This window comes from Carlito syrichta, unplaced genomic scaffold, assembly GCF_000164805.1.
Source record: "Carlito syrichta isolate Samal-C Ts95f unplaced genomic scaffold, Tarsius_syrichta-2.0.1 Scaffold305228, whole genome shotgun sequence".
Classification (NCBI taxonomy): Eukaryota; Metazoa; Chordata; class Mammalia; order Primates; family Tarsiidae; genus Carlito; species Carlito syrichta.
In genome coordinates, this window is record NW_007249324.1 from 756,845 (window position 1) to 768,163 (window position 11,319).

General features: G+C 39.5%; 1 pseudogene; it reads right to left on the reverse strand.

Annotated features, from left to right (window-relative positions):
- Positions 1 to 1,170: 1,170 nt before the first annotated feature.
- LOC103263711 lies at positions 1,171 to 10,716 on the reverse strand (annotated as a pseudogene).
- Between the last annotated feature and the right edge of the window lie 603 nt (positions 10,717 to 11,319).

Sequence of the window (11,319 nt, forward strand, 5' to 3'; positions counted from 1 at the left end):
AATAAAATAAAATTAGCCAGGTGTGGTGGCATGTGCCTATAGTCCCAGAGACTGAGGCAGAAGGATTTCCTGAACTCAGGTGGTTGAGGCTGTGATAAGCTGTGATCATGCCACTGCACTACAACCTGGGCAACAGAGTGAGACCACAGCTCAAAAATAAATAAATAAATAAATAAATAAAAAGAAATTAAAAGAATAAAGATAAAATCACTAGATGATTTTAAAGTAAATTCTAGAGTAAATAGAAATGTGACTCAGATTATTCATGGTTATTTACACAGAACTTTTAAAATCATACATATATTACATATGATAAAGTACATATAAAATTTAAAAATATTTGATTAGGTAATAATAGACATATTTGGTTTTTCATCAACAAAGTGGCTCTTATTTTATGTAAACAAGTGCTCACAGACAGGTAGGCCTCTGATTTACTCTGTTAAACCCAAAGCCTGAAATAATGGAATCTTCAGGATGGATCATTAGAGACATTCCACTTACTGAAGCAGAAGATAGCTACCTAATTCTGCTAGAAATTTTGCATTGTAATATGCCCTACTCTTCTGCACCATCCTCTCCCCCACCCCCCAAAAAGGGCTAGGAATTTATTTTGGGAAACTGAATATTTATGGAGAGAAATATTGAGAGAGATATTATGAGAGAAATTTCTGTGGTCTGGATAAAAGGGACTAACAAAAAATAATATGCCACAAAACCCTTCAAGTTCCAGATTAAAGACACTCTTTCCACAGTGCCATGGGTCTGACTGTATCATATGTTCCCTTGGCTAAAAGCTTCAACTCAGTTAACTGGATACATTTTTCCCCCGGGAACACGTTTCCAAGTTTACAGAACAAGTTGATGGGAGGATACATTCAATTTGCAGAAAACTGCTTTACAAGCAAATGCATTAGAAAACTTTTTATAAAGTGGGGAATATTTACATGTGGCATTAGCTCAGCCACATGAATTTAGCAATTTTTTTTTCCTATTCAAAATCTGAAGGGAAAATGGTGCGTGAACAGAACATGTCTGGACTAGAGTAGCATGATTCTAGGTATTGATATATACAATAAAAGAGATCAAAGCATGCCAGGTAATTACGAAGTGCTCTTTCTTTGCATGACACGGAAGAGAAGAATGCATGCTAAGGCAACAGCGTCATCGTCATTGCTCTGATTGTGCATTTACTAATTTAAAGTATAGATCTCGATTCCTCAGGAGCTCTTGGTGAATTCCTTGTTCCTTTATCTTTCCATTGTGCAAAACCACTATCAGATCTGCCTTCTGAATGGTGGAGAGTCTGTGAGTGACCACGAGGCAGGCCCTCCCCCTCCTGGCTTTCACAAGGGCGAGCTGAGCCACCTGGAAGACAGAAGGACCTGTGAGCACCAGTTTGGGTTAGATGCTAATAAACTTGCCTAAGTCGAATAAATTAAGGTTTTTAATAACATTCTTTGTTTTATTTGCTTACCCCCAAAGGAATTGCCGTACTTTGTGAAATATTCACCCTACTCTATATAAATCTAGAAAAAGTAATTATAGATACGTTAAATAAGACTTTCAGCTGGGCATAGTGGCTCATGCCTGCAATCTCAGCACTTTGGGAGGCTGAGATGGAGCAGCATTTGAGACCAGGAGTTTGAGACCAGCCTGGGCAACATTGTAAGACCCCATTTTCACAAAAACTACAAAAATTATCCAGGCATGGCGGTGCACACTTGTAGACACAGCTATTCTCGGGAAGCTGAGGCAAGATTATCACTTGAGCCCAGGAGTTCAAGCCTTCAGTGAGCTATGACTGAGTCACTGAACTCCAGCCTGAGCAACAGACGGAGACCCAGTCCGGAGGAAAAAAAAAAAGAAGTAAGACTTTCGGTTGGAAAAGCATTTGTGACAATGAAATGCTTTTTTTCATTTAAAAATGAAATGGTTGTTCACATGTAAGTGGTTTGAAACTCAAAGTCAGAAAGTACTATTTCCACACTCCACATCTAAGTAGAATTGTCTAATTTATTTACCTCATTTCCTCTCATAGGATTTTTTTTTTTTGGGTAGGATTTTTTTTTTGGGGGGGTAGGATTTAGATTTAGCTGTAGAGTTGCCTTGGCTAACAGCATCTCAGCTGACATCGAGGTTATAATGCTGTAGAGAGGAAATGGCAGTGGGCGGGGGGAGCTTAAAACCGATATTTGTTGACTGTGTAAAATGTTCCAGTGATGACTATCTCATTTAAATTCGTACGATAACCACATAAGGTGGAAGTATTTTCTTTTTTTTTTTCTGATATATGAACCTAAATTTGACCAAAGTCATACCACTAGTAACTGATGACTCCAAGCTTATAGCCCAGATATGTTTAATTCCAAAAATTATGTTTTCTTTCTTTGAACCCAGTGTCTCTTTGGGAATCAAGAATGACAATCATCTTCAAAGAGCAATCATGTGTGGATTATCTGCCTGGGCTCTTAGGTCAGACACTCTCTAATAGAATTTAGGAAAGTTACTTACCATTTCTAAGCCTTAGTGTGCTAATCTGTAAAATGGGTGTACTAATAAAAAATTAAATTCATCGAACTGTTGTGAGGTTTGAGATAACAGCACATAATAAACACTCAATAAATATGAACGATTTTCATTCATTTCACCAATGTTCATTTGTTACATAAGTGTCTACTACATGCAAGAAACTCCTAGGGGACGAGAGCAGAGCAAAAGTAGACATCCGAAAGAGCTTACTGTGCAGGTATATTGTCATATGTCTCTTTATTCCCTTGTTTCCTGCTCAAGCCAGGCTAAGTCTGTAGAAGGTAGAGTCATTAGCAGGTTCTGATGCTGCAGTGTCAATTGCTCTTTTTTGCCTATCTAAATTACCTTATTCATTTGTTTGGCATCATTGGAATAACAATACAATAGAAAAGTAGTTTTTCTTGGGCTCTTTCCTTGAATGGAAAAACATTTCAAGAATTGAACCCCTCATTTTGGTCATGAGACCAGTTCAAGTGAGAAAACCCTTCCAGAACATGAAACGTCCTCTGTCCTAGCTCTCTCCCAGTTTCCCCCAATTACTGACCTTTTTGTAAAGGCCAAAGTCTTAATTAGAATTGGTGACCCTATCATTCCAGTTCTTTCTAGGTTTTTCTTTTCCCAAACTGACCTTAATTTCTTCCATCATACTGCAAGCTCATAGCTGGCATTATATTCTGAGATGAAAGAGGAGGATGTTATCTGTTCACTCTCATTATCGAGGGTTAAAGTGGCCTCATCCCACAATAAAATTTTTAGTTTTTGGAGGAGAGCCCTTGCAATAGCTAGTCTTTGTTTCTGGCCACCAGAAAGCTGTGTTCCTTTCAGTTCAATGTGTGTGTTGTATTTCTATTACAGGAATATGCAATTAAGAAAGCAAGGCTTGGTTATTTAAGTTAGCATGGCAACTGTGAGCGAGGACCATCTAAATATTCTAATTTTGCAACTCTTGAAAATTTGTGTCCCAACAAGTGCTGAAATATATTCTTGGGCTTTGTGGCAAATAAATGCGAAAGCAGCAGTAAATACTACAATCTCATTTGCATATCTAGTCTGATCACAAACAGCAGACCTTTGCCATTATGCTTCTTCAACAATACTTTTTCAAATTAAAGCATAAGAAAAAATTATTGGCAAGAGAAAGTTCACAGTAAACACAGATCCTTTTCTGTGAAGTTACATTGCCTTCTATTTTCAGGTCGAAATGATTCAAAGTATTTTAAAAACAACAAGGAAATCATTGGGTTCCTGCACTCTGGCTCTTGCTAAACTCCTATGGGCACATCCCTGTAGACACCAGCATGCAGTTCTCAGGGGTGTGTGCATCTTCCTGGAAATACAGTTAAGTTGGCATCTTGAAGTAGTCTATTCCCCTTTTCTGGCCACTGAGTGCAGTAGTTGTCACTTCACAGTGTCCCCATGGTTTCCCTACCTACTAAAACCCCTACTTCTGCCATGCTTCTCTCCATGGAAGGGTAAAGGAAATTTCACACATATCCTGAAGCCATCTTGATCCTGTAAATCACAATTGGTCAGTTCACTTGGGGTAAGCAGGTTCCTGCTAGTGTTCTAGACTATTCCACTGACGTTACTTCTAAGGCTTTGCTCTGCTTTCTAGGACCTCTTGGCGGTAGCCTAAGAAACAGATGCTATTGGTGCCCAGACAAGAATGTGTGACTGGATCAGCTCCACCAAGAAAGCAGGCCCCCAGTGTAGTACCTTCCAAAGGTTCCAAATTTGAGGTCTCACTCTGTCCCCCTGGTACAATCACAGTTCACCACAGCTTTGACCTTGTGTGTTCAAGTGATCCTCCTGCCCTCAGCCTCCCAAGTAGCTGGGACTACAGGCACACACCACCATGCCTAGCTAATTTTTAAAGTTTTTTGTGTAGACAGACAGGTGAAGAACCAAACTGTGAAAGTTAATCCAGTGAATATGAACATATTTTGGTCTGGGACAAAAGCAGTCACACAAAAATCTCCAACTTGCCTTTCTATGTCTGAGTTCGTGTCTTGCATCTAACTTAAATGCCAACAATAAATGCATTGCATAATCCAAGGACTACATAAAAACCAGTTAGGCCCAGTAACTATTCCGGCTTCCTTGGCAGCTTTGTAATTCAAGATTTCAGATATATTCTTACCTCAGGGAGACCTTCAATAAAAGAATGGATATTTGCCGTGCTTGCGACTTCTTTGATCTCTAAAGGTACCACATGGCTGCTGTCACCATAGGCGATGTTCTCAGTGATACTGCAGTTGAAGGGTACAGGTTCTTGGGAAATGATGGCTGTTTGGGCACGGAGCCATTGCACGTTCAGGTCTCTTGCATCGACACCATCAAATAGCTGCCCAGAGCAGAATGGGGAAAGGCACGTGAAGATCAGACAACTGTATCATGTTACAGTTCACTGTATCTTAACATACACAAATCCTAACAAGAAGATCAGGAATTCAAGCTATTTCAAAGTATAGTATTGCCCAAGGAAGGCTCATAAATCATTGGTTGCATAGCCAATAGCGCCAACAGTTTGTGTCTGACTCAGATGCCGACTCCTAGGCTTACCTGCCATTTCTAGGAATGTTCACGTGTTCCAAAGACCTGCCTGGAGTCTGGAACAAACCCTTGATGCTCTGGACTGAGTCAGATGGAAAATGACCAATGGCCCCCTCCACTGTAATAGGCCCTGACTTTATTAAAGTCCAGTGAGAGAGTAGGTATAGGGTGACACAGTAGTCCATACAGACAGAGATGCCATGTTGCACACAGTCATGGACATAGAACTGCATTCAACTGATATTTGATGAGCATGTCAACTCTGTGATCGGTCTCTTCGGGTGCCAGGGAAATTGCAGTGAATAAGAGAAAGTTCTTGCCCTCCTGTAGCTTATATTCCAGAAGAGAAAGCCGGGCAATAAACACACTAACAACTCAGTAAACTCAGAAAAAGAAAGTACTCTGAAGACAGGCTGAGGGGATGGACAGACTGAGGCAGGGGGAGGGTGTGGAGACAGATGAGAAGGTGTGGTTTGTCTAAGGTGGGAATGAGACAGGAATGACAAGGAGAAGCCTGCAAGGAAGCTAGCTACAGTGAGAACATTCTGGGCAGGGGAGGAGCAAGAACAAAGACTCTTAGGTGTGTTTAAAGAGCAGAAGAGGCCTGAAAGACTGACACACTGTGTTAGGGACAAAGTAGGGAGTGACAGGAGAGGAATTCAGAGGAGGCAGGGTCCAGATTACGAAGGCCCTTCCTTGGTGGCACGAATTTGGGCTTATTCTAACTGTGGTGGACCACTGGAGGGTTGAGAGGAGGGAGCGTGCTGTGTGCGAATAGGTGAGTGTTACCTAGTCCAAGGGAGCCGGTGTGGACAACTCTGTTTTATAAATATCCATTGAGAATCTGTAATAAGGAAAAGATTGTACATTGCAAGGACTAATGTGACAATCTTTTTGACTTTTAGGTGCTTATAGTTTTTTTGTTTTTTGTTTTTCTCAGAGGGGAGAAGGTAGGGCAGGAAATTTTGTATGGGTGTGTGTGATGTGGCGAATGGTTGGGGGGGAGAGAAAAATGGGAAACCTGGATATATGGTATAGTAAGACAAGTGCCAGGTAAGAAAAACAGTCCTTGGGTGTGAAGAATGGAGAGGGGACATTTTTTTGGAGATTGGACCCACGACTTAGCGGAGCTAATTCAAATAAGCCTTAATCCTGCCTGAGGTTTTGGCAGCCAGGAGCTTGGAGGGCTGGTGGGAACGACAGAAGCCTGAGGAGGTGGAGAACATGATTCTCTCTTAAACCAGAACAAATAAAGAGCCATGATATGGACATTAGCCCTGACCTACAAACCCAGATTCTAAAAAAATTCCATGGCTTATAAAATAAAAATTTGGACTACAAAATGTTAGAAGAATCTTTGGGTCTTTGTACTCAATGTCAAAGTCTTAACCATCATTTTTGTTATTGGTTTACTTGTCCTTTTTATTAAGAAATGAGATAGAGATTTAAAAAAAAAAAATTCTGCATTATTTGCCTCACCCAAACCAGTGAGGATGCTTAAGTCTGGATGAATGTTTAGGAATAGTACCACTGACACCCAGATTAGGTGTACGAGGGGGGGACCCAAAAAGTCCCAAAATTTATTTACAAAATATTGTGCATTTTTTGCATGCTGAAACTTCATTCACCTTCAAAGTACTCTCTGTTTGAGGCAATACACCTATTGAGACACTTTTTCCACTGCTCAAAAGAGTTTTTGAACTTGTCAATTTTGATGCCTTTTAGTTCTTCTGCTGTGTTTTGTTTCACCTCTTCCAACTCAGCAAAACATTTCCCTCTGAGGACTTTTTTTCATCCAGGGAAATAAAAATAAATCACTCTAGTGGAGATCGGATGAGTAGGTAGGGTGGCAATGGGGGTCATGCGGTCTTTGGTCAAAATCTGCTTACCACTCAGCACGGTGTGGGCAGGGGCTTTGTCATGGTGGAGGAACCAATCACTGTTGGCCTCAGCCTGGGATGTTTCTTCCACACATCGTGATGCAATGTTCTCAAACTTCCACATAAAAACTTTCGTTGACGGTTTAATCAGGAGGAACAGATTCCAAGTGTACAGCAAAGGGCCTGCCCCACAAAAGGTAATTTCATTTTTAGGGGGGATCCCCTTGTATTTAAATTTAGTCTTACCACTTGTCCTTTCGTGGGGTCATAAAATCTCTGCATAAGCTGAACAGAAGTGATTTTCCTACAGCCACTGCTACCAACAAATGCTACTGTCTTCCCTTTCTCGATACTGAGGAATAAGTCACGAGGGATGAAAACATCTGGGCAACATGGATGAGAAAGAGGCTTCTCAAAACTCTAAATTCCCTTCGCATGTGTCCTGTGAGAGGAAATTGACAGCATTTAGAAGGGTGACTTGGCAACGTTGCAGCACATTGTCATACATTGGCCGAGTGTTTTCTGAAAATTTTACATGTTTCCAAAGCCATTTTAATTTTAAACATGCATTCATCTCCATAAAGCTGTTGATGGTACGTTAGTTTCTATCACTTTTGTTTATGTATTTGTATGTGTGTTTCTTGTTCTCTTTCCTACCTGGCTTCACCAAGTTCCTAAGAACCACCAGCTTCCTTTGCTTTGTTACAGAGACAGTCTGTTCTGCAGACGAGGTGTCTGACCAGCTGCTTTGAATAAATCCATCTTTTTCTTTTTAAAATTAGGTTTATGCCTTACAGGCCTTTATTGCTTAATTCAGAAGAGCTGGGGTTCTCATAAGCTATATGCATCAATGTTATTTTTTGTGAATTGGGCCATGTTTTACAGTTAGGATATATTATGTTTTGAAGTCTGATTTATCTTCATTTTCAACTGATGATTTTTTGGCAGCTACACTTGCCTAAAAGTTTAGTTTCTTCTCTATCCAATCTCTTTAATGGTTGATGATTTATTTGTAAACCAATTCTTATCTATACTGGGGATGTTTAAAAATGACTTTCCAGGCCAGGTGTGGTGGCTCACACCTGAAATCCCAGCACTTTGAGAGGCCAGGGTAGGGGGATTACTTGATGCAAGGAGTTTGAGATCAGCCTGGGCAATATAGCAAGACATTGTCTCTATAGAAAATTTTTAAAAAATCAGCCAAGCACGGTAATGCCCACCTTTAGTCCCAGCTACTCAGGAGGCTTAGGTGGGAAGATCACTTGAGCAAGTTCAAGGTTATAGTGAACGATGATTCCACCACTTCATTCTAGCCTGGGTGACAAAGTGAGACCCTGTCTCTAAATAAAAAATAAAATATTTTCCACAACTATCACTAAGATTAACTTTCCCTTTATATATTTGGCTTATAAGATTTTGGGTTCCTTTGAACTTCATGTTAACCCCGATTACATTTTCAGTATTATTATCTGTTGCTGTTAGGGTAAACATAAACCAAGAAAAAGTAAGTAGATTTGTGTTTGGGTATATGTGTGTGTGAGTGTGTGTGATGGTAGTGGTGACTAGACTTTCCTTTTCTTTTTTCTTTTTTTGTTTTTTGAGTCAGAGTCTCACTCTGTCACTTAGGCTGGAGTGTAGTGGCACGATCACGGCTATTGCAGCCTCGACCTGTGGGACTCAGGTGATCCTTCTGCCTTAGTCTTTCAAGTAGCTAGGCACACCACACTTGGCTAATTTTTTGATTTATTGCAGATGTGAGGTCTCACCAAGTTGCCCAGACTGGACTCAAACCCTTACACGCAGGAATCCTCTCACTTCCACCTCCCAAAGTGCTGAGATTACAGGTGTGAGCTACCGTGTCTGGCCTGGACTTTCAAACTGATTCATTATCTTCAGGTTTAGTAGTCGTGTTCAGCATATTGAGTCTAGCATATATGTTCGTGACAGGGGCAGGTAGAGGGAAAGAACACCAAAATTTCATGATATGATTTTTGTTGTCAAAGGAATGAAATGATCGAAGGTAGCTAGCAGTTCTAGAAATAGAAAGATATATTTATCTGAAAAGATATAAGCCAAAATGCATGTGCAATGAAGTAATAGCTTATTCTAGCTCATTCAGTGTTTTCTGTTTTGCTCTCTACAACACATGAATATTATTTGTACAAAAGAGGTTTAAAAATACCAGAATCTTGGAGAATTAAATTTTTTGTGTGTGTAATAGCACATAGAGATATTCTAGAAAACTTCTAGACTTTCATACATTTTAAAATTTATTTTTACTGTTTCCTGCATGTATTTTTTTATGAAAAACGTCAAGCATATAAAAATAGAAAGAAAAATACAACAAACTGCCAAAATGCCTATCAATATTGGCCAATTTTGTCTGACCAATTTTAATTTTTAAAAGTATAAGCAGTCATATTTATAAGTAGTGCATATTGAATAAACTAAAGATTAAACAAGGTAATTTTACAGTCTTCCTAATAAGTATTTCCATATTCTATGCCTTGTAGCTAGTTCCAAAATGATATATATCAGTGAGATACTTAATTCCACTATTGTAAAGTTTAGGAAGAAATAAGAACAGCATTGCCATCAAACATAAGTCCTAAGGTTTTAAAAAAATTGCTTTTTATGTCTTTTACTTTCCCAAAGACAAATATGAAATCTTATTTTGACCATGATGTATCTTTCAACTTTCCATGTTAAGAATTTCAAGATCTCTTTTATTTCTGTCACCTAATAGCAGGTATTCCTCTTAATAATTATGTAGCTCTAGTGCTACTATATTATTTTAAACTGCTATACATAGAAATCTATTAAAATTCTAGAAGGAATTATTTATTTATTTATTCAGAATTGAGGTCTCACTCTGTCACCTAGGTTGGAGTGCAGTGGCACAATCATGGCTCACTGCATCCTTGACCTCCTGGGCTCAGGTAATCCTTCTACCTCAGCCTCCAAAGTAGCTAGGGCTACAGGTGCACACCACCTTGCCTGGTAATTTTATTTTTTGTGTGGAAGAGGTCTCGCTATGTTGCTCAGGCTGGTCTCAAACTCCTGAGCTCAAGCAATGCTTCTGCCTCGGCATCCCAAAATATTGGGATTACAGGCGTAGCCACCACACTCAGTCAAAACTCTAATTTAAATCTTCATCTAAGACTAACTCTTTTGCTATCTAAATAAAATTTAACATAGGAATAAATCTTTTTTTATCCAAGAGCATTCTCACAGTATCAGGTAAAGCAACTAAAAGCATATATATTTTTAAGTATAAAAATACATATTTTAGTAGTGGAGGGTAATAACTGATGAAGGCAAGACCCCTTGTCCCCATTCTTAGCCATAAAATGACTTTATACAAACTCTTAACTCTTCTTGTTACCATAGCACTATCTTTTGCAAAGGTATCAAAAGAATGCCTTCATTTAATAAGTGGACATTTACAATTATAGACGTGCTTACTGGTTTTTTTCCTTCTTGACTGGAACTGTCTATAGTTGGTTTCTTTTTTTTTTTTTTGAGTTGGAGTCTCACTCTGTCACCCAGACTGGAGTGCAGTGGCCGCTCCCGGCCACCGCAGCCTCGACCTGCTGGGCTCCAGCGATCCTTCCACCTCAGCCTTCCAGTTGGTTTCTTTTCCAATAAAGCAAACAGATATGCAGCCCCAGATCTGGTTTTGGTATATTCAGGTGCCAAAACAAGTGTTTCTCCAGTGGCCACGGCTCCATATGCAATGGCGGTAAAGACGCTATAGAAAGACAAAGCATTTGCATCTTAGGTTCGTCGATCCATTTTAAAACAGCAAAACTCTAAAAGTAAAAGAAACAGTGGAAATAAGAATAGAATCTTTTGACCCAGACAACACCCCTAATGTTGCAGGCCCAACAGTGGTCTCTAAGTTTCTTACCATGTGGTAATCATCCTTTGCCCTGAACACCAAAAGGACCTTTGGAGTTTGGGTAATCTACAAAATTTCTCTTCCAATTAGAGACACAGATCAAAGGCTCCAGATACCAAATACAAAACTTCTTAACCACCTTGATAGAAGGCTTGCTTGCTTGGAGATTTGACAGAACTTTCAACTGACAATAGGAAGAATGGGTCTCCAGTAGTGACAGTAGTGACAGCTGAATTTACACAGTAGATATGATGTGGGGTTTGTTTGTTTGTTTGTTTGTTTTTTTGCATATGATGTCGTTAGGACAGATAGTTCAAGCTAAATGACTAGTTATCTGCCTGATGTACCACATGATTTAGAGAGTGAAGCATGGGGACTGTATTTTCCTTTGGTCCCCCAAACAAAACCTGACTAAAATACACCTTAGCTAAGACGAAAGAAGGGCTTTGATCT